Here is a 25277-nt window from a genome sequence, read left to right on the forward strand (position 1 = left end):
GTACTTCAGTTCTAATTAGGCATCATCCAAGGCTAGAACTTTTGACTAATAAGGACCTAATCTCACTGACCAATAATAATTTAGAGAAGCTCATTGCTGGTTTAACAGCTACTTGGTGGGTTTACCCAGGATAACTGCCTGCCAACTAAATCTTTTCCCTCCATTCTCTCCAAACCTGGACATGTTTGTCGACTTCAGCCCCTCCACTTTCATCTTGTTACACTCCACCACATTATCCTATGCCTCTCACTGCACATGTTCAAACTAATTTAATCAGTTTTTCCTCAGCACAATACCTATCGTCTCCTCAACTCCTCTTGCTCATAACTCTGCATTTGTCTTCCTCTCACTCCATGACCCCCCACGCATCCCTCTGATCATCTCATCTCTTTTTTGTCCAGCACTATCAAATACAGTATAAAGATAAAGTTTAAGTAATGCTCCACCCAAAAATATTTTTTCATATGTTACCACATGTAGTCTGTTATGTTGGCCGAGAAAAAAATGTAATCTCAAGCTTTCATGCAGAACAGAGATAAAGAAGTTTATAAATATACAACCCAATGGTGATCAAAGCTGTACAGTGGTAAACAACATGAAAAAACATGCATTTGTTTGCTAAAATTATTGTTAAACAGATTTGAATGTAATTCAAATGCAGGTGCATTCTTAAACTGAAGAACTGCGTCTTCCAATCACTCAATGGTCAAGAGTGTTCTCTTCATTTTTTCCCCCCATGGACATTTTTCACAATATTTGCCATTGTACAGCATTGGTCACCTATGGCTTCTAATAGATCATAAACTTTATTTCCATTCTGCATGAAAACATGTGATTAAAAGCTTTTCTCGACCAATACAATGTTTATAATTTTGTTAATATATTCAGGATTTAATTGATATAAGTGTATCATTGTTTGCTTTGTAGCATTCGGTTATGGGGAAACAAAATTCGCCTTTAGTTTTTGGCAATGCCCCACTTACACTTTAAAAGGATGCAAAGACTTCCTGAACTTATGGATTTGAAGAGATGCCACACCCATCCCACTCTCTAGACTTGGTCCCATGTGACTAATACTTGTTTACAGGGTGGTAAACATCATCTGCTGTTTGGAAATTTTCAAATAATAAACCAATCAATGAAGCAAAATGCAATTTTATGTGATGGAGAAATTTCAAGGACAGGTGCTGTTTATATAAACAGTAACATTACCAAAATAAACTTCAGAAAACTTGTCACTTCTAGAATCATTCTATATGTATTTTTAGTGGTCATCTTGTATCATCTTTAGTAATAATGATAAATATAACACAAGATCAAGTCACTTCCAGAAATTTTGTAATTATCCTGAATTTATGGGGTTGATAAGGGGGATGAGACAGAAGAATCACAAGGGAGATTTTTTTGTTTCTTGATGCAGAAGGCATTGTCTGCATATGAACATAAAAAAACAAGAAAATGGTGAATTTCACATTACCAAAGACCAGCTACACCTGGACACTATTCAGGACAGAGATGTAGAGGTGGTGCATTGCAACAGGAATCGGGGGGTCCATATCAATGACAGATTAGACTAGTCTCATAACACTGAAGAATGATATAAAAATGGGAAAATCAATCTTTTTTTTCCTTAGGAAACTGTGTTCCTTAAATGTTGGAAGTGACACCCTTCACATCTTCAACTCTGTGCAACTTTCTACTCTGTGGTGTGCTGGGCTGGTAGAATCACTGCAAGAGAGGTCCACTGAATCTACAACCTAATTAAAAGTTCAATCTCAGTTATGAGATGCATTCTAGACCCCCATGAGGTAGTAGCAAAGGCGAAAATTAAAATAAAACTGAGTGTCGTTAACAATGCTATAAATCCTCTTTCTGACACACTAAGAACTTTAAACCTATGAATTTTTCAGAAGTGTGTCAAGAAACACTACTGGGGCCCCTTTATACCAACAGAAGGTTTTCTTTCTTTTTAGTCATTCTGATGTATATTTGAGAGGGCTTTATTACTTGTCATCATATAATAATGATATTAATTTACTGAGCTTTTATAAAATGCCAATCCTCCCAGGTGATACAAATATCTAGCCATCTATATGAAGGGAATGCTTAAAGAAAATCAAAATGCAACCTTTACAGGTGAAGTAACTAAAAGTACTAAAGAACATAAAGACTGTTGGCTTCTCAGTTTATATGCAAGAGTCTACTAAACCAAATTACCTGCTTTTATTGCCTGTGCAAATGCAACACTACAGGTATCTGTTCCAGAAAGAGAGATTAGATAATCCTGGATCTCAAGACATAGTCCAGCTTGCTATAACACGATTTTTCACCAGCTGATTATCCAGTTCCAGAATACCGGATTTCAAATCGGTTTATACAATCCCGAACATGATATCCCATATTAACATGCATTCAAGGCAAAATTAAGAAGCCCTTAAGTGTCAAGCACTGAACAAACGATCAACCAAGGACTCTTGCTAGAAAATATAGAGTCTGAAAAACAAAGGGAACCACCTTCATGCCAGCAGAGCAAGAGTCGCTGGTAGAAGTGTGCAAAAATGATCAACATATCCTCCAAAACAGGTACAACACAGCAGCAGCTACCAAGGGAAAGGCAGATTGTGTGGAGGAATATCATTGAAAGAATGAATGTGTGAAGCATGTAATCAGGGAAATCCATGTAAACATTTTCTCGTAAATTATTGCAATGAGCAAAATGTGTTCCTGGTGATATTACTTTGCTTGAAACGTTATATGCCCTCAAGTAAGCATTGCTTTCAATTTTTGCAATATTAATGATATCAAAATACTCTAAAATTAACAACATTAAGTATTCAGCATCCATGGAGTTGTTTTAGTTGTTAGTGTGAGAGATGCTGAACATTATTCTGCCTGCACTGAGCACCATACTGCCTGGTAATCACATGCTTAAAGAAAGCAAAGGTTACTACTTTGATGTACAAATTTGCAAAACACGACTGACGGTGCCCACTACTTTGAATGGTAATTTACACTGTTCAAACCAGAGACTTCAGATATTTAGCCTCAACATTTGTAGTAATTATGTGTGTGGTATCTCATATCATTTTAAGAATGAATAAGAGAACATACAGGTAAATATACTGAGTATTTGATACAAATACTTGTGCTTCATTCATAAAAGCAATCAGCCAAATGAATGACAATACAATTCAGAATTAATATTGTTGCCATATTTTATCACAGAATCCTGAATCAAAACTGCATTAATAAGCCTACTGGTATAGAGCTACACACTGAAAAGGAGAGTTTTCAGAGGCATGTATTTAAAGTGAGAGGGACTCATCAGAAGGGATGGTGGTTGGCAGCTTGTTCCTTTAGGCAGTCTATTATCAGTTATTACTGCTCATAAGTGCCACCATATTAAAATTTGATTGTCCTACCTGCCACTCTGTGGGATTTCAATTTGATAGTGGTTATTTATTTCTCTCTCTTGAAGACAGCCTGTATATATGTGCAGTCGCTGCTTCAAAGATGGGCACACTTTTGAGATTGCATTGCTGATATGTGTGCATCTCCAATGTTCTAAGAAAAACTGCCCGTTATTAATTATTTAAAAAAAAAAAAAAAGAGGAAGTGTCCATGATTTGTATGATGCCACCTCAAAGCTATGATGTGTGGTACTGAACATGCCATGTTTTAGAAGGTTGTCCAGAAATATTAAAGCCTCAGATGTTAAACATCAACATTCATGCAGTCATTTTTCTGGGCATGCCAATGTCTGATCGTAGTCAGATTACATTTTTTTGGACAGAATTTAGCGAAAGAGGTGTGCTTCATATCGAGTGGTCATTCAAAAAGGGACACAATATTTTCAACATTTTGTCAACTTTCTCTGCATCTTAAAAAGTGCATCTGGGATAAGTATTTCTGACAGGACATTTACGGCCTTTGATCTTATGTCTGGGTACTCTGCTGCTTAATTATTAAAACCTTCATGTTAAACTTGGTCTTTTGCAGGTTAGTTTCAAAGCACTGGTTGCCCCATTGCCTGAGCCAGATTTCATCAAATCTTTCTTTCTGGAAAAGGAGAATCCTGATCCCGTTCCAAAAAGCAGGATTAATAGGTTATTCAGATCTTTGGCTTCACAGATCGTATAATTCTGGATGAATCTGTTTTGGAAAATCAGGTTTGGCAAAATTGAACACACCAAGGTGGACAGACCAGGCCTCGTTATCTTTAGCATGTTTCTCAGGGAACAGCCAGATACTCTCAGGACAAATTGAGAGATATGCTTTGCCAAAATTAGATATTGATTGTAGAGATATTAAACTGTTTAATTAACATCAATAAACACATTTTTGCCTTTTATAAATCATTAAAAATAATAATTATTTACCTTAGTTTTTGTCATTATTTTAACACTACTTCTGAGAGGAAATTTTCAAGAGTAATCTAACAGTGTTGAACACTGGACTAACTTTAAATATCACTGGTCAAGTCAACAAGCATTTTGCTACTGGGATTCATTATTCTGTACTGTAACAAATTTCACTTGCTGACTCCAAATCTGAAAACCGTTTTCGTCCAGCATGTCCCATTTTTTAGTAATAATGTTCCAGGTCTTGGACAACTAGGGTGACTGGACAGTAAAGGCGATGCATTTAAGCATTTAAGAAATAAGTTTGGTCTCGAGAAAAGTTAAGCCAAAATTAAGGAAGGTGTTTTTGTTGGCCCTGAAATACGTGAACTAATGCCTGACGATGAGTTCAAAAGGAAACTGAAGCCAACTGAATCAGCACCCTCATTTGTGCAGGTTGTCCAGGATTTTCTTGACAGTCACAGAACAGAGAATTATACTGAGCTTGTGGAGAATATGCTGAAAGTATATTAGCTTACGGGAGCCAGAATGTCAATGAAGATGCATTTTTTACATTCTAATCTCGACTTTTTCCACCAAATCTAAGCCATGTCAGAGATGAGTATGGGGAAAGATTTCATAAAGATATAAAGGTGATGGAAAACTGATATCGGGAAAAATTCACTCCGAAAATGATGGGGGAATACTGTTGGTTCTTGCAAAGAGAGACAGATGTGCAGTACAAGCGCAAAAGCAAGTGCCTCCAACATTTTTGGGCACGCTGACCTCACTTTAATATTGAGGTAAATTGACATAAATATGCTTTAACGTGTCTCTGGTATCATCTTCTGGTTTGTTTTCAGAATAAACACATTAAAACAATTTTGGTGGGACAGAGTCCAAACTCCAGATATCGTGTTGATATATTGATATTCAAAAGTGTCAAAATGTCAATGATGTGTATTTCAGAAACCCAACATGCTAGCTTAATTCTGACTTCATATAAGAAATCAGTGTAAAAAACTTAAGAGATGCTCTGAAGTTCCCTGAAGCAAACAAAAAATATTTTTTGTAGACCAGTGTAATTAGAAAATCACTAAAAATTAGGGCTGCGCAATATGTACAAAATTATTATTATGATACATGTTTCTATAGCATCTGAAATCAATTATTGATAATTATCTTATTAATTTGTTGATGCTCAAATTTAACTTTGAATTTTTAACTCAGAAAAAATAAAAAGACTAATTATTATGATGTGCTATAGTCATTAAATAACTTATTATCACACATTAACATTTACATCTCTCTCTCCACCTATATCTATGAAAAAAATGCAGGCAGGCTGACTGCCTGGCTGACTCACTCACTCAATCAGCAAAAACACTATTTCCCATTTAGTTAAAAAGTTGAAATTTGGTAAGATGGTCCATCAAGTTCAGTAGGTGTCCACTAGGATAGGGCAATTTGATATATTAATAGTTAGGAATAACCCACTCCCCACAATAGAAAAGCTAAATACCCTACAATTTCAAAAACACATTAATAGATTTCACTGAAATTTGGTGACATTATAGAAAAACAAGAAAATTAGCCAACATTCATTTTTGTATTTGTCAATAATGATGTAGTGAGGGAGATAATCTAATACAATCCATCCTATTCTGAGCATGAAGAAGTGATCGCATAGACTTGTGGGGCTTGCCATGTATGCAAATGAAGGCTGCCAGCAGAACAGCAGCACTAGCTATAGGGTGTAAGAAGTGAAGAAGGTGAAGTGTTCTGGAGAAGAAAATGAGGGGATCAAGGCTTGAAGGGCTGTTCAATTTCATATACTATTGTCAATACACTCCGATCTCAATGCCATTAAGTCCATTAAGAATGATTTAAGGATTTACCACTGATTGACCATATTGCCAAAAATAATTAGCATAAGAAAAAAATGTTTTTTGGAAGAATCTGATAAGTATTGCAATGTAGAGTAAATATGTGGTATAGCGGGTCCACAGCTCCCGTTTTAAGGCCAGTTTTAAAATAAATAATCACCGCGCTTGCAGCTTGCTAAGGGGGCGTGGTGGTTGTGCGGCTGAAGTGGTTCCCAGGGCGATTCGCGAAGTGGGCGTTTCTCACCCGCATCCGTGATTTTTCCTGGGACTGCTGATTTGCCACAGCTGCCATGCCCTCTTGATATATAGAAGCGCGAGTCAGCGAAGGTGGGAAAAAGAGAGACAACAGGTGAAAGAAAGCCAGAAGTTGCAGGGGAGCAGGAAGCTGCAGCAGCAGGAGAAAGTCGGTGCGGGAGAGCGAGCAAGAGAGCTTGGGTGTTAGGCGAACACCCGATGAGAAGCAGTAGTAGTTGCTCCCGCAAAGTTTATTCTGAAGGGCGGGAGTGACCGGAAGGCTGTGTTAAGGCCGAGAAGCCTGCGGGAGTCAGGACTTGGGATGTGGTTGTCCCCAGTGTGAGAGCCCTGGTCGTTGGGGAATCCCAAGTCACTGTTCAGTGGTGCCAAACGGAGCCAGGGATCGGAGAGGCGAACGACCAACAGCAGAGTGAAGAGAAGGCCAGCTGCATGTAGAGCGACTCCCCTGTTGAGAAGCCCAGATGGTAGAAGCAGGGGGGCCGCCAGTAGTAGAAGAAGGATGCACCGGATTTTTAAAAGGACAACTTCCAGCATTGTTTTAACCTCGTTGTTTTTAGAAGACTTTTTTCTAATGGATTTTAACCTCCACTTTTCACATCTATTTTTATGGATTATTTATTTAATGACTCTTTTTGAATCACTGCACTTTATTTAATTTGAACATTGTTTCTTTTTGATTGTGTTAAATAAAAGCACTTGGCACTTTTGTACACCATCCCCTTTGCTATGTTCTGCCTCACTGCTTAGCTCATTGGTAGCATTACCGACGGTGTCGGGTTTAAGGGCTCCCGGACAGCAGACGGGAGCATGCAGCAAACTTGCATTGTCACAAAATAATGATTTATGTAACCTGTAAGAGAAATACTACTTTCCAATGAAAATATGCACAAAGAATCAGGAGAATCAACCAAGACTTGTATTTTAGATCAAGCAAATAAATTAATGCACATCTGAAATAAGAAAACTAAATACAACAGTGCTTACACAATTATCCTTAAAAATGTTTAATCTAGCATTTCCTGTAAATAAATTAAATGCTGTGTATCATTAATATTATTAACACATACACTGATAGATTATATTATTTTAATATAGATATATACATACATACATACACACAAGTATATATACAGTATATTTTATATATATATATATATTATATATATATATATATATATTGTCACACACGTGCATTTAGGAGACAGCTAAAGGGCCTGGGGAACTGTAATACTACACCAGACCAGGGGGTGGCAGAGTGTGCTGACTGTCTCGCTCAGTTTCTTGCAGACCATTCCCGGGAAATCTCAACAAGTTCCGGCACCTCTGATGACGTCACTTCCAGTTCCGGCAACTCTGATGATGTCACTTCTGGACTAGATGACATCATTTCCTTCCCCAGCCCTTAAAACCGCCATCTTACCTCCAAATAATCAGTTCTGTTTTGGACTCAGTCTTGTGAATATCTCTATTCAAATATTTCAAAAACTTCTGCAGCTGGGAAATAATATACGGGTGGCTGCCACAAACCTTTATGATGTCTGGAGACTCATTCTTATTACAATATATGGAAGCAGAGGTCTGTGATACAGTTTGCATATTTGTAGCTGGAGATCCACAAAGGGAGAAAATTAGTCACGTATCTTAAAATAGCTTTTTATTCCAAAGCTTTCAACAGCCTGCAAGGTGTCATCATCACAGGAAAATGATTAGACATATAGGAATCAAAGGCAATATGATCTAGACGAGAACAGGCCATTCAGCCCAACAGAGCTGCCAATCCTATCCATTTAATTCTTCAAAAAAAAAAAAAACATCAAGTCTAGTTTTGAAAGTTCCTAAAGTCTTAACCATCTATCACACTACTTGGCCCGGAGGGCCGCAATGGATGCAGGTTTTCACTGAAGCAAGTTTTTAATCAGAACCTATTTATTTGTGGCTAAAGCAATGTGTTTTTCAGCTTAATTTTAATTAACTCAGTTATTAAAATTCAACACCATTTATCACCTATTTTAGTTTTAAGTTACTGCATAAAGAATTTGTTTCATGTTTTATCTAGCCATGGTTAATAACTAAATGCAAATAACAAAGAAACTACCACCTCTTCAGCCAAGTTCTGTTTACAATTGAGAATGTGTATCATGAAGTATCAAGGGTGGACAAATCGGTAGTGCATGCAATATTTTCTTAATCTAAATTTGTTAAAAATTAAAGACCCGGTTCTTCATGTATGATCCTCACTTTGGTGTCGCTTTTAAAGATGGCTGCTAACAGCATTCCAGACTACTGTAACCCCAGTTTAAACATGGTTTATACATGACATTTCTAAGCTGGATGCAAGGGTTGCACAGCAAAAATTATGTTAGATGCAGCAACCCCAGCTGGGTTCTCATTGCATACTGCAAACAAAATTTCTTCTATCTACGCAGCAATGCAGGTAGAGCCGTGTACCCTAAAAGGCTGGTCATGTGGGTGCTAGAATGATGGATGAACGGCTGAATATGTAGCAATAGGTCACAGCACAAGGAAGACATGCAAAAATATTTGAAGTGCATCTCTTTGTCATGTATGTCACCCACTCACGAGTATATTACACTCTCCCTCCCTTTGTCACTTTTGGTTACTGGATCTGCACACATAAAAACTCACTGTTGAGCAATATAGCGAAATAGTGTAAAAAGTCTATATAAAGTAAGCAAGAGAAATAATAGTGTTAGCTGTAAAACAACTGGGGCAACGAAGGCAAAAATTTCTAAAATTAATTGTATCCTCTCATTACTTACTGCAATATACTGTAAACATAGTAATAAAGCAAATTGTTCAACTATGGCTTCAATCAAAAGAAATCAAAATTACAATCAGCATTATGCCAAAAATAAATAGCAAATAGTAACCACATATAAAGCAGTCCTTTGTTTTCAGGTGCACCTTATTTTAGGATTGAAAAGGTGAGAAAGCACAACAACACTAAGAATTTTACTGTACTAGTCAAGCTGCAATATCTAACAAATCCAGATGCAATGCTAAGTCTTGGAATAAAAAATGCATTCCAATGTAGCTGGTGACTTTTTTCAACTGAGGGGCTTGCTATAGCTGAGAAAATGACCTCAAATATTGAGCAGTTTGTTGATCACATGTGATGGTTTGAATGATACAATAATGTTCCTGTCACAAAGATTTGCAAAGTAGGTAGCACAACAATTACAGTTTGAATCATTTAGAATTTGTCCATCCCGAGTATCTGTGTCAATAAAATGTATAGAAATAAAAAAGAGGAAAAAGTTGAGGTCTGTAAAGTGAAAATCTGTTCGAGACCATAAAATAGATAATGTTTGCAAAAAAGAAAATTATACTGTATAATATAATTAAAATTGGTCTTGGACGAAAGAATGCACTAACAAGCAATATAGTTAAATGCAAAGTTTCATTATAAGCAAGAACTGTCCTCTGATTAGGAATCTGGTTGGAACAAAACCTGTAGCCACTGTGGCCCACCAGGACTGTGAGGACCCCATCAGGGCTGCCAACCAGAACTACAACTCCTATACAGCCCTGCTGGTATCCAAATAGGATCCATACTAGAGGGATGCTTCCACTCAGAGTATTGGGGAAACACATGGTCAAGGGGTCGTCATAGTAAAGGTATCACTAACTAACCCAGCCATTATGCCTGTCAATCCATATCCTTCAATCATACAGGCTTCCCAGCCGTTTAAGGAACCAAACTAGTTTAGCCTGGATGCCAACTAACGCATGTTGTTTATGACATTTATTACACTGGTCTGCAAAAAGATTTTTTTTTTTCACTTTAGTGAAAAAATTGAGGGTTCTGAATCCAAAACTAGCAACAGGAAGAAGAGATGTAGATTTAAAATAAACAAAAACACTATTTTAGAGAAAAAAAACTATTTTTTAAATTAACTATGCAGAATTAAAACAAAATATACAATTTTAAATAAACTTAGTACTTACAAAATGTGGTCACTTAGTAGTTTTCTCCTCTTATAATCCTCTGAAGGTGTTTCACAGTGGAATGACCAGCAGAAATCTGCTAACACAGAATATAAAATGAGCAGAGTGAGTCTATCCATTTCTCTTAAAAATTTGTAAAACCAGTAACATTTGTTGTCTCAATAAAGAAAGGGTACATTCTTTTACTGTTTGCTTACCTGTTACATGGTCAAGATAACAGGTGAATCAACCGGACCATGCATACTTCTCTAAAAACCACTTCAACAAACTTTCTCTCTTCCTGACATTAAAAAAGACATATTCCTAACTTTCTAAATATAAATACCTGGGGTCTCATGTATAAATGGTGTACACACACAAAAATGTTACATACGCCTGTTTTCACGCACTCTTGGAGATGTACAGTATAAAAACTGAACTTGGCGTAAAGTCACGCAACATTTTCAAAGCAGCCGCACACCTTGCGTATGCACCCACCGTCAAAGCAATCCTACTGTTTCTATGTCATTTCTCTTTCTTTTTTAGATTCACATCTATGACGCAGGCTTGATCAAATACACCAAAATTAACTGCATGTCATTTACAAATTTAAGGCACTTGATTATAATCATTCTGTAACAACATAATAGTGCATGGAATAGCCACACTATTCCAAATACAGTAGCTGCCTTAGCATTGCTACCACTGGCCACATATTTACCCACTGTATTGGTGTGTGGTAGTGGTATCACTGCTGCATGGCAGCTGATCAGAAAGCTCTACAGCGGTTTGTGTCGAGAACACAGAGGAATATCAGGATATAGCTTCCAGTCCTGGAGGACATTTATAGCACATGCTGCAGCCTCAAGGAAGGCCATCAGCATCTACATGGATTCCACTCACCCATGCCACAGTCTAATTGAACTTTTCCCATCCAGCAAATGCTTCAGAGCCTTTCCTGCATGGACTTCAAGAGCTATAAAGATTCTTAATCGGTCTATCAAGTGTTCCCAGTAGAACTGTTTGTACTTATAATTACAATTACCTCACTTTAAACTTGCACTACAACTGTAGTATTAGACAACTTGAGCCACTTTATGAACCATTTGCACTGTATGTACATGTATATTGAACTTATGATTTGACATTGTATTTTTTTATATTTTATATCATTTTATAGGAAAATAACTTTATGGAGGAGTTGCATAATGAATTTCACTGTAGCATGCAATGGCATTAAAGGAATTAAATTCAATTCAATATAAAAGAACATGTATTTACAGATGATTATGACTGGCTTCTAAGTTATTTAGACTTCCAAGAGCTATCCTCTTGGGGCTGTGTGCTGTTAGAATACTAGGATGTATCCTTAACATTTTTATTATGAAATGTATTAAAGTATGTAAACTACATTTTACAGATAAATTGTTAATTAAAATAATGTATACTGTTAATAAACATCTGGAGGCACGGTGGCGCAGTGGACACGATGAGCTGGTGACCCGTCCAGGAATTGTTCCTGCCTCGCGCTCTATGATTGCATGGGACTGTTGCGACCCAGGATGGATGGATGGATGGATGGATGGAAGGAACAATTAAACAAGTATAACAAAGATTTTTCAGTGTTCCTTAAACGTTCTGAAGAATCTGCATTCCTTAGCTTACAGCTGGTTTTACATTTATTACAGGTACTTACTGTGTGGTGATTTGTTACGTGGAGAAAGAAAACAGAAGGACAGGAACTGGGGGTTGGTATGTTTGACAGAGAGAGTACTGCTGCAATAAGTTATTCCATTATCCCTCATCACTACTACTACGCCACCATGCCCCCACATATTTAATAAAAGCTTTAATGCATTTCATCATGAAACTGACATCAAGTATACATCTTAGTGTTCAGAGAGCTGTAATATCATGAATGTAATGTATTCTGTGTGGCGATTACTGCCTGCACGCTCTTGTCGGCGTAAGAGAAAGCTCATTTAAGAAGCACATAGAAATTAATGACTGGGTCAGGGAACACATAGAATACGAAGCATTTAACGTGCTACTTTAGTTACGATGGGATTTGAGGAACTCTAGTAAATTAAACATCGATTTTAAGATGAAGTTTACAACGTTCTACTTTAATGACAAAATAAACTACAAGATTAAGGTGGAAATTTCGAGATTAAAGTAGACATTGACTTTAATATCAACATACACCTTTTATTTCTTCACTGTGTTTCTATTTTTTGCTTCTCCTATGGCCCCAATATACTTCTGTATGACACTCAGACACTCTTCTTTTCATGTTGACTTTGACCACTTCTTTTTTATTTTGGGCACTGAGAGACTTTCTGAAATTGAAATTTTGAGTGCCACTCTATCAATTTCATTTTGTTGCTCATACCATTGCCTAAGCCACCAAATTGTACATTTTTCCTTGCCTCCACTTTGCATTCAGTGAAATTCTTCATTTTACATCTGCCTTTACCATTGTCTTTTAACAAAACGCTGAAAGGAAGGAGGTGTTTATATTGATTTTCATATTCATGCCAAGCTCCATCATTAGCTACTGTTCACTACAGACAAACATGGGGATGACTATGAGCACGCAATTACAGCAGGACAAGTAATTTCAAAGATAAAAGGAGAATGTTAAAAAGTACCCAATTCAGTGTAGGGGCCGGAATATTTCTTTGAAAAACAAATATGTTTTTTGTTTATTTCGATGCAATTCAGAGCACTAAGCTACATCCTAGGTTTACCCATGCATAAGTTTGGCCATGGTCATATTACCAAAATTGTTAATTATCATGGATAAGTGAATAAACTTGCTGCTACACTATTTATTTGATATGGTATGTTTACTCTGCAAAGTAAGCTACATCACTAAAGTGTCACTGTAAATAACAAACTAAGATGACATTTACAACAAAAACAAGAATTTACACAAGTGTATTAAACCAAGAACAAAAAAAAAAAGGGTTTTATTTGTTGTGATATTTCACAATATATTTTTTTCTATGCAGTACCTGATTGATATTTAGCTGCACATATCCCTGTTGAAAAGCTGCAGGTCTTTCCCTACCTGGTTTAATACTTTCTAGAGCAAGATACACTTATGGTGGTTCGGTCAAGATTTAATTATGCAAGCAGGTTTACAACACAAGTGGAATCTTGACTAAAAATATTTTATTGAAAAAAAATAAGCACTAAACAATTATTGTTTACTGAGGAGTTTAAAATATTAAATTATCATTATTGTATTATCACCCAGGTCTAGTAAAAATATTACTGTATTCCAGTTTGCAAGGCTGCCAATGCTTGCTGTTTTGGTCGTGTCATACAGTATGTATCAATTTGATGTGGTTCAATGTATGGATCCATATATGTATTTCTTAAGGCTAAATTCATTGGTACATTGTTAAAACTTGAGATAGTTAATGTCTATATTTCCATTGTGTCTTAAAGTGCGAATGATACAGCAGCATATGTACCATCTCATTCATTTGTTAATATTGATTGGGAACAACTAAGTGCCACATTCCATATGAGCTCCTTGACTTGCAGAAAGTTAACTGCATTTTAGTTACGGAGGAATGGGTAGTCAGCAGTTCCAGTCGAATCATGAAAGTAAGTAAGTTCAAGTTAATGTGGCACAACAGCATTACAATTCAATAAATAAAAAAAAAAAATCATTCATTCAGGGTGGCACGGTGGCGCAATGGGTAGTGCTGCTGCCTCGCACTTAGGATACTTCCCTGTGTGGAGTTTGCATGTTCTCCCCGTGTCTGCATGGGTTTCCTCTGGGTGCTCCAGTTTCCTCCCACAGTCCAAAGACATGCAGGTTAGGTGCATTGACGATTCTAAATTGTCTCTAGTGTGTGCTTGGTGTGTGTGCATGCGCACCCTGTGGTGGGTTGGCACCCTGCCCAGGGTTTGTTTCCTGCCTTGCACCCTGTGTTGGCTGGGATTGGCTCCAGTGGACCACCGTGACCCTGTTGTTAGGATATAGCAGGTTGGATAATCATTCATTGGATAGCTACAATTGATTAGCTTAGGTAACATTAAAATTCAACTGTCTATTAAACTAAACATCAGGAGCAACTTACTTCTACAATTGGAGCACTAACAGGTTGAGTGATGATAGTTACAGCTGCTCCCAAGTTGGGCTGCGACCTCGGTGTTTACCAATTTAATAAGTTTTATTCGTCTATTAAGTTCATAAAAATGCCTTTTTACACCATTAACTGCATATGTTTTTCTTGTCATTTTAGTGCATAATTCTGAAACATAGATCTCTTAATTATTACTATATTCACTTCAAAAATATGACAAACAATTGTCCTAGAAACACATGTAGTTGTCAGTGTTTGTCACAGTAAACATATATTTTTACACAGTAACTATTAAGTAAGAGGAAAGGCAAAAAAAATGATGGATATATACTTAAAATGTTGTGGTTAATTAAAATTTGTCCTAAATATGAGATTTTAAAACAATGATTAATAGGAGGAAAACTTCTGTTTTGAAATAATTTCAAAATTTTCAAGTTTTTTTTTTTTTTAAGTGTATTAATCTTTAATATCATTGCAGAACCTTTAAACTAGATATTTGTACTTACAAAACTACCTATAAAACATTCAATTATGTCTTTACCAGATACATGAATAATAAATTAGTGCTCATATATCAAACAAACCATAATAAAAATGAACAATGCAAGCATATTAAAGTGCATAATAAACACATGTTACAAATTTGCATTCCAAGCTGTACGACAAGGGATCTTGTGAATTTCCCACACTGACAGAATCAAAGTATCAAGTGTAAATAAATATACAGAGTACAGTGTAAACACTTGCTTAAATATCTGACCAGCACTACTGACAGGCATTTTCAGATATCTGGATATCTTTTTATTCCCTTTCCCAGATTTATACAATTTAGCAACTTTTTCTCGCAGGTCCTTTGGCAGTTCTTTTGCTTTCTCCATGGCTTGGTATCCAGTAAAGTCAGTGCAGCTCTGCAATTAATTTAAATTGACTATTCATACACAAACACGTATTACAATCAAAGAGTTTACAGGTGTGGACACTTTCCCTTATTTACCATTAATTTGAACCTCTGTGTGTCATCTTTTGTGTATATTATCGCCACCAACATTCAAGGGTATGTAAATTTTTGATCAGGCCAATTTGGGTGATTCTGTTCTCATTATGATTTATAAAGGGCACACCCAGTTATGTGATAATAAATTGATTTATTTTGCAAATATCCATTATCCTTACTACCTTCATCATTTTAAATACAATTTAACACTAAATTAGTTTACATAAAATGAAACATTCAAGCACTTTTATCTTTCTGCATAACTATACCCTTCCTTACTTTCTTTAGTTCTGTTTTTCTAATTACAGGAACTAACTGCACACTGTAATTCAGATGTACACTGACAACTGCCTTATACAGCTTAATCATGTCTTCTCTTGACTTGTACTCCAGACAGCATGGATCCTCTTTTCCCTTTAAATCACTGCCACAATGTGTTTTGTATATGATGATAATTAGTTACTATGACTCCCAAGTAAGCTTCTGCTGGTTTCGTTTAACCCAAGGGTGTCAAAATCATTTTTACAGATGTCCAAATACTTTATAACACCCAATGGGGGCCACATTTTCTTTATATACACAAGACACAGAGGTACTTCTCTGGTCATCACAATCATATATTCTGCTTCATACTTCTCTTGAAACTCTCTTCCCTCTTTAACAGCTTTTCTTTTCTTGGACAGCAGCTGCAGGACTGAAATCAGCAGAGTGAAAAAATAACATCAGCATATAAAGTTGAGTGAGAAGGGTGGCTAGGACATAAGTGTGAATTTGTTGCTAAAACAAAGTACATCTATTTGTACCTCCATGACGGGTTGGCACTTAATGACATAACAAAAAAGAAAACTGGGGGGTGTAAAATATGCTGGTGAGTCAGAAATTGGTTGTGATCACATTTAACATGAGCTGAAATGCAAATATGTTTTTTTAACCATATACAACAATTAAGTGAGCAGAAAACAAAAGAATTGTGTAGGGCACTGGCAGCAATCAGGTAAGCCATAGAAGGGTGGTCAACCCTGACACCTGTGCGGCTTTTAAAAAGCGAGTGGACTGGCAGAAGCAGCATGTGTAAAGTCAGGCTACTCTTCCTTCGTGAGACTGCCTCATCTTTGAAATCATGAAAAAATATTGAAGTCATTTATAGAAATATGGCACGTCATCCTCTTTTCACTTCTTCTTGTTGGGTAATTACGATACACATTTTAATGTTGTGCTCTCAGGTTTTAAGCTGCACCTAAAGCAAAATCACGCCTCTTTTATTTACACATCAGTACTGCTCTGACTTTTTCATTTTTTTATTTTTTAAAAAGAGTATTATTAATTATCTGAAATGAAAGTCCAAATAATGTTGTTGTTTAAGCTATCTTTATAGAAAGTATTTTACATTGATTATTGTTATCAGTAGTATTAATGTTTTGTCCAAAATGATATTGTAAAACCAGAAATAAATTAAGATGCGTCTTTTTTTTTTTTTTTGCAAAAGTGTCATGGCAGATATTACATTAATTTACGAAAACTTCAATTACTACATTATTTTATTTCTCAGTTTTGTTAGATTTTGCAGTCTAGGTATCTGCTCCAGTCATTTTTAATTTCAAGTCACCCAATTTTATTCATTTATTTAACCTAAATTATTTATCCCAGCATTCACTCGTTCATTCTGCTAAAATCTGCTTAATCCAATATTTTACTATGGTACACAGTCAGGGTACCTTCACATACCCTCACACTCATTTATGCTTGTAAAATTTAGAGTGGTGAATTAATGAAACAAACATCTTTGAAATGTGTTAATAAAATTGGTGTAACTAGAAAAAGGCCTACGATGACACAGAGAGAATATGAAAACCCAATATAGACAACTTTTTTTTTTTTTTTTTTTAAACTATAAAGCAGCAATGCTGACCTTTACCATGATAAATTATCTGCATTAAACATAAGCAAAACATTTTTAAAACAGTAGAAGCCCCAACAGAGAACCTTGAAAGACCACATTGTTGACCTTCTAAAAATACGGTACTATTTTCTTTGCTTAACACATATGTATATCCATATGCACACTACTTTCTAAATCCCTCTCTCAGAGCTTAATGAATGGCCTTTTATAAAGTACCTTATCAAATGTCAGGTGAAAATAAAACTGTACGTCCCACTATAGTCATACAGTTTTTTGTCTTACTCATAAAATTCTTCCAATGAAAAAAAAAAAAATGTCCCCAACTAAAACTATAATGACTGTTTGATATGAAAATCTGTATTTGATATCCACTTTGCCATATTGCACATCTGTATTGGTATGCTCCTGTTCCTGAAAATTCATCAAGATCTTTACATTTTTACTTCTTCGTGTATGAAATGCTAACCCACAAATAAATGAATCACATATGCATTGACATCACATTACAGTGTGGTCCTTATTTCTCTATGTGGTCAGCGACTTAATCTGTTCATACAAACTATTTTATTTTGAACTTAATATTTTTCCAATGATTCTAGACCCTCATAAGTGGGTTTAAAATGAATATAAAGCTAAGTCATCTCAAACAGATTAAAATTGTATGCTGAAAAGTGAAAAGCAAATAGTACTGGCTGGCATTTAAATATTAAAATAATTACTGGAATCTAGATTTAAGTTTAAAGCCAAAACATGAAATTATACCTAAGGACAGATCCCAAGCACTACAGAGTACTTTAAGACCAAGTAGTAATGAAAGCAAGAGGCAATCACTGGGATATAATTTGGAACTCAAAGTACTGTGACCAGTCAGTCTGCAAACATCACAAACACTTTTTCCACATTTTTTTGTATAGAGGTACAGTGTTTAGCTTTCTAAAAGAAATAATGCCATCTTCTAACTGGACACAAGATAAACTGATGGTTTTTTTAATGCTGTTATGGGATTGTCATTATTCAGATCATTTCCTTCATGCCTGAATAACTGAAAACAAAAATCTTCAAATACCCATTCCTTCTTTCCACTATGAACTTATAAAGACTATCTTCTTCTATTATAACAAAAATAACACCACAGAAAGTTAAAAGTTATTTGGATACAGCAAAATGGAAGAATAGGGAGTACTAAAAACACACAATTTACTCGGACATGTTGGCTGGCCCAACTGTCTACCAGAAAAGTGCCCTATCCTGGTATCTATCGGCTTTCTCTTTCTACCAGTTGAGCCTTTGCCTCACAGTACACTCTTGGCTCAAAGTTCAAATCTTACAGACAGAAGGGAATGTTAAGCCCAGCCAGAACTGACTTCTGAGCTTGCTAATGGCCCATGAAACTTCCGGAGTCATCTTCACTTGTATCCTCTGATGAATCTTATCTCTTTCTTAAAGATCCAGACAACTTGACCATTTTAAAGGAGAGCAGAAACCTAATGGGTTTCTCTGCTGCCACCTAACAACTTGGGGGACACCAATGATATTATATGTTACATAATATTATATTACAAAAAATACTACAAGTAAAAATGTAATGGAAAACTTGTTTCTAAGTGTCACATTAGACAATCGATATACCATTAAATTTTAATATTTTTACAACTTTAACTCAATTTTCAAAATATATCCTGTATATCATTAACCTGCGGGAATATTTTTCCACTCAATACTCTCAATCTCCCCATTATAATTTTCTTTTTTAATATAAAATATCCTGGGTATTAAGAAGAGAAAGCCTTCAGTATACATAATACCATAATTTAAACGCAAACACAAGCTAACATTATTAGATTTATCTTAGCTATGTACGAAAATATATAAAAACTGACGCAAACAAAATATATCATGTTAAATGATTACATTTCTAGATTAAATAAAATATCTCTACAGATTTTACCAAAATACTTATTCATAAAGCGAAATTATCACACCCAAAAGCCATTATTTTATTTGGGTCTTTAATAGATTTCATTAGTTAGGTAGCACACTCGGCTAGGAGAACTGCAGGCAATCTTTCAATCTGATTAAAAGAATCTAAAGCAAAGCTTCTCAAACTGTTTCTCTATACAAGTCGACTTAAAATTCATGCAACCCCAGCCAACTCCCAAAAGTGCGACAATGGCAATGAACACAAATTCAAATTTGCTTTATCAGCATGACAAAAGTGCTCCAGTGTTGGCAAAGCAAATGAGGGGGAATAAAGGAAGCTGAACACTGGCCTCAGAGTAGAATTTGCTGAATGAGATAAAACTAGGATATATACACTTCAACTAAGAGAACAAGAAAGTACAAGAGGTAAAGTTTTAATGCAAAATTACAATGTACACAATGGTAGTACAAGGCAAGTTAAAGATTGTAGCAATCTCATCTGTAACAGAAAAATATGTGCCAATTGTTAAGCTAAGCTATTTAGCTCTGATTAAAAACTGATCTTCCTTAAAAATTACACTCAATAAAATATGTTTCTCTGAAATACAACTTAGAAAAATTAGTTGGGGGAAGACTTATACTACAACGAAATTCATGCCTGTTTTGTCAAACCTCATTTACTACATACCAGGTAACCTATCATTGTCAATATGACATTATTTAAATTCAAATGACACCTGGATTATTCAAAACCAGTGTGTGCTCATTTGAAGCTAAACAAGCATGCTTACTGCAGAATGATCACCGAATAATTTAAACAATTTCAGTCTAATTATGAAAAAACTTTAAGGTAGGCATCTAGATGATAAAGTCCTCCACCACACATTTTAAAGCACTGCAGTTCCAAATTTTTGAGGTGGAAGGTTGGAAAAATAAATAGTGAATTAAAAAAAAAATGAATTTGTTGTACTCTCTCTCTATTCTGTTCATTTCAGAATTTTTTCAGGATGGAACATTAAGATTGGCTAATTATGTTTGAAGAGAACACTTAAAGGCTGGTACACTTGGGATAATTTATTAATTTTTTTTATATAAATACACCTGGAAATTCACAATACAGTGCATCATATTCAACTGTCTAAAATCCAATGATGCCTTAAAGCCTCAATTTATGATGAAGCCATCCATCCATTTTCAGAACCAATTAATTTAATTCACTATCATGGGAGTGGCTTGTGTGCAGAAAGCGAATGTTCCAGGTACTGTAGAAAATAAAGTTGAAGGCTATTAAATATTTCAACAAGAAAAACTCTTCCTTGGTTACAAAAAATATTAGAAAGATGGTGGTTATTTGAAAGAACACATTAAAAACTGTGTGACAGGAAGCCCAAACCATTCCACATTGTGTTTTTGGTAGTTAAATTCAGCAGTATTAATTGTGTATCAAAAAAGGCGGAGTGGTGGCTCTGAGGCTAGAGATCTGCACTGGCAATCGGAAGGTTGCCGGTTCGAATCCCGTAAATGCCAATAGGGACTCTGCTCTGTTGGGCCCTTAAGCAAGGCCCTTAACCTGCAATTGCTGAGCGCTTTGAGTAGTGAGAAAAGCGCTATATAAATGCAAAAAATTATTAAATTATTATTATTATTATCAAAATATGCACAGATATTAATGCTTGTACCCTATTGAGGATATAACGTCTCTTCACTTTGAGATTTCATACATACTATAGTTGAGTCTAGTACTTACAGTATATGTACCACTTTGTCCAGCTGCACAAAAGTAATTCAGGTATAAACTTAACAAATATTACATAGAAAGTAAAGCTATGCAAAAATGAGACTGGAAACATATTCAGTTGTAAGCGAGTTTACTTCAATCTGACAAGTAATCGATTAAACCTTTTCATAAGAATCTGATAAGTTGTGTGCCAATATTTTTTAATCAGAGTATAGCATCAAGTCAATGAAACGTCTGGGATATTGATCTGGTTAGTTAAGTAGCAGAGGGGGTTGCTAATCAGTTTCAGCTGCTTTGGTGTTAATGAAATTAAGAACAGGTGCATTAGAAGGGCAACAATGAGATGACCCCCAAAACAGGAATGGTTTAACAGGTGGAGGCCACTGACATTTTTCCCTCCTCATCTTTTCTGACTGTTTTTTTCACTAGTTTTGCATTTGACTACGGTCAGTGTCACTACTGGTAACATGTGGCGATACCTGGACCCTACAGAGGTTGCACAGGTAGTCCAACTTCTCCAGGATGGCACATCGATACGTGCCATTGCCAGAAGGTTTGCTGCGTCTCCCAGCACAGTCTCAAGGGCATGGAGGAGATTTCAGGAGAAAGGCAGTTACTCTAGGAGAGCTGGACAGGGCCGTAGAAGGTCCGTAACCCATCAGCAGGACCAGTATATGCTCCTTTTGGCAAGGAGGAACACGATGAGCACTGCCAGACTGCTACAAAGTGACCTCCAGCAGGCCACTGGTGTGAAGGTCTCTGACCAAACAATCAGAAACAGACTTCATGAGATTGGCCTGAAGGCCCGACGTCCTCTAGTGGGCCCTGTGCTCACTCCCCGGCACCGTGGAGCTCAACTGTCATTTGCCATAGAATACTAGAATTGGCAGGTCCACCACTGGCACCCTGTGCTTTTCACAGATGACAGCAGGTTCACCCTGAGCACATGTGACAGATGTGAAAGGGTCTGGAAAAGCCATGGAGAATGTCATGCTGCCTGTAACATCATTCAGCATGACCGGTTTGGTGGTGGGTTAGTGATGGTCTGGGGAGGCATATCCATGAAGAGACGCAAAGACCTCTACAGGCTAGACAACGGCACCTTGAGTGCCATTAGGTATTGGGATGATATCCTTGGACTCAGTGTCAGACCCTATGCTGGTGCAGAGGGTCCTGGGTTCCTCCTAGTGCACGACAATGTCTGGTCTCATGTGGAGAGAGTATGCAGGCAGTTCCAAGAGGATGAAGGAACTGATGCCATTGACTGGCTCCCATGCTCGCCTGATCTAAATCCAATAGAACATTTCTGGGACATTATGTATCTGTCCATCCGACGCCACCAGGCTGCACTTCAGACTGTCCAGGAGCTCAGTGATGCCCTGGTCCAGATCTGGGAGAAGATGCCCCAGAACACCATCCATCGTCTCATTAGGAGCATGCCCCGAAGTTGTCAGGCATACATACAAGCACATGGGGGCCACACAAACTACCGAGTACAATTCTGAGTTGCTGCAATGAAATTTCAGCAAAATTGACAAGCCTGCCGCATCATTTTTTCACTTTGATTTTCGGGGTGTCTTAGATTTCAGCCCTCTGTAGGTTAATAATTTTAATTTCCATCAAACGATGTGGCATCCTTTTGTTCCAAACACATTACCCAGTCCATATCACTACAGATATCCGCATGTTTTCTCCCATTGAGATCTGATATGTTGTCAAAGTGTTCCTTTAATTTTTTTTGATCAGTTTTATATATATTTTATATATACAGTATATATAAATAAAAATAGTGATAGCTCTCCGGGTGTGTCAGCCACCCAACCTGACACAGACAGACGCAGAAGTCACACTTATAAAAGCACACAGATTTTACTTTTGGTTTTTCTCTTGTGGGCAACATCTTCCCCATTCTCACAAGTACACAACACAGTCCAAAGCTGCTGGACCTAGTTAACAAGAGCACCTCTGATCTTTGCAGTTCAAAAATTACTGCCCCTACTTTGAGTGCTGCCTTCATGAGCCGGTGGATTGATTTACAAATGTGACACTCAGTGAGCCGGCTGTTCATATCAATTTCATTAGCTCAACAACAGTTAAGTTTAAACTAGTGCTTAAATTCACTTTATAGAAAGCTCCATTTAAAATAACTTTTCAGAATTACCACTGAAGGAGATTCATTGGAACCGAGCTGAACAACACTAGTTTATTCAATAAACATCATGTCAACATTAGAAGATGCCAAACTATAAATAGTATCTAAATATAGCTAGTTTAGTTACTTCATTATTCAGTGCAATAGAATAGACCACTGAAAAGCAATATAGAGGGATATTCGGTTGATACATGCTGTAAACAGGGGTAAAACAGTCGATTCTGCCTTACCTTAAAGGGAATAAAGTGTTTCCCAATAAGCTAACTGTATACATTACTTTATACTGTACGTTTCACTGTGGATTTGGAACAGATTTTTCTGTAAGTTATAAAAAATACAGAAAAGCCCTAGAGTGGGAACATTAAATCCTATCTAATAATAATTAATTAAATGAATGACATTTGCTGCAGCAACTTGACACAAGTGTTTGTTAAGACTACCTGCAGTGTTTCCCTTCCTTTGAAATTAACTGTTGGGCCACCAAGTAATCTTCATTATATTCCTGGTTAGGCATACTGGGGAAGTGGAGAAGTAAAGGAGTTGCATCATCAAATCTTAAAGTGAATTGAATGAATTTATGAAGTCACTGTGAATTTTCAAAGAGGACATACTGTAACTGGCTCTCTATGATGTTTGTTTACTTTTATGCAGTGTTCCTGTTCTTATACCGACATTGAATGTGTGCCAACAATCACCTTCATCTTGAGCTACACGCTAATAGAGGCCAATGTGCCTTGTGGGTAATCATGTTATGTGTTAGTTTTGACATGTAAATCGTACAGTGTCTTTAGACAGAAACCCAATGTATATTCATCCCCAAAACTCATTTTTTCCTCTTACCAATTAAAATAATTTAGAAAATGTGGCTCAATTAAAAATATGCATGTCTTTGTGCAAGCTTACCTTCTGTGAAGGAACTGTAATTTAAATATGCATGTATTGCTTTTTTGTGGGTATGATTTTATTGTAGCACAATTAAATAACAGAGTCACCTTTACAGTTGCTGAAAGTTGTTCTTTGCATTATCTACTTTACTACAATTACAAGTGCCACCTGTCAAAGTGCTTAATGTTACCATCCTCTCAATCATCCTTGTGACATTTGAAGACAGTAGAGTTTTTCTGTAAAAGAAATATTGGAATTTGCATTTTAAAAACTGCTTTCAAATTTCAAAATTTCAAGCTTTAAAAACTGTCGGTTGTATTTCACAAATAAAACAATATACCATTATATTATTACATATATTGCCTTAGTAAAATCATCCTCCATGATGACAATTTGTCAGAGCTACTCCACATTTCATCTCATTCATGTCAAAAATCTTACATTTTCAGATAATGGCAGCTTATTCTGGAAAGTCTGGCCTATCTGCATTATTTCAGTCTCCATAGACATAGATCCCTGGGGATAGCTACAGCCAAAAACAGTATAGACTGTGCATTTACTGAATCATTTGTGCATGATGACAAAAACAACCCAGAGAACCTATCACTTATAAACCTTTTTGAGTTACTGTTGAAATATGCTCAAGAGTACATTATGACTGAAAAAACTGTAAATGTGACTCCAACGCACAAGCATACACACACAGTGGGTATAAAAAAGAATCACCCCCTTCAAAATATTCCCATTTTTTTTTGCTTTACAGCCTTAAATGAAAAACACACAAACCAATATTTTTTCCAACTTTAGTTACTCAATGCAATCTATAACATCCAAAGGAAAGATATCACAGCTACATTTCAGAACAACAACATTTATTTATATAGCACATTTTCATACAAAAAATAGCTCAAAGTGCTTTACATAATGAAGAAAAGAAAAATAAAAGACAAAATACAAAATTAAAATAAGATAACATTAGTTAACATAGAAAAGGAGTAAGGTCCGATGGCCAGGGTGGACAGAAAAAACAAAAAAAAAACCCAGATGGCTGGAGAAAAAAAATAAAATCTGTAGGGGTTCCAGGCCACGAGACCGCCCAGTCCCCCCTGGGCATTCTACCTAACATAAATGAATGAATGAAGAATTTAAAAAAAAT

General features: G+C 36.2%; 1 protein-coding gene across 1 annotated transcript in view; it reads right to left on the reverse strand.

The window, feature by feature from the left end:
* The window catches only part of znf800a (zinc finger protein 800a), a 125589-nt gene that overhangs the window by 88054 nt on the left and 12258 nt on the right, over window positions 1-25277 (reverse strand). The window contains 1 exon segment of the mRNA XM_028812793.2: window positions 10451-10526. The gene's annotated coding sequence lies outside the window, so the exon portion shown is untranslated.

The sequence above is a fragment of the Erpetoichthys calabaricus genome, chromosome 1, assembly GCF_900747795.2.
Source record: "Erpetoichthys calabaricus chromosome 1, fErpCal1.3, whole genome shotgun sequence".
Taxonomy (NCBI): domain Eukaryota; kingdom Metazoa; phylum Chordata; class Cladistia; order Polypteriformes; family Polypteridae; genus Erpetoichthys; species Erpetoichthys calabaricus.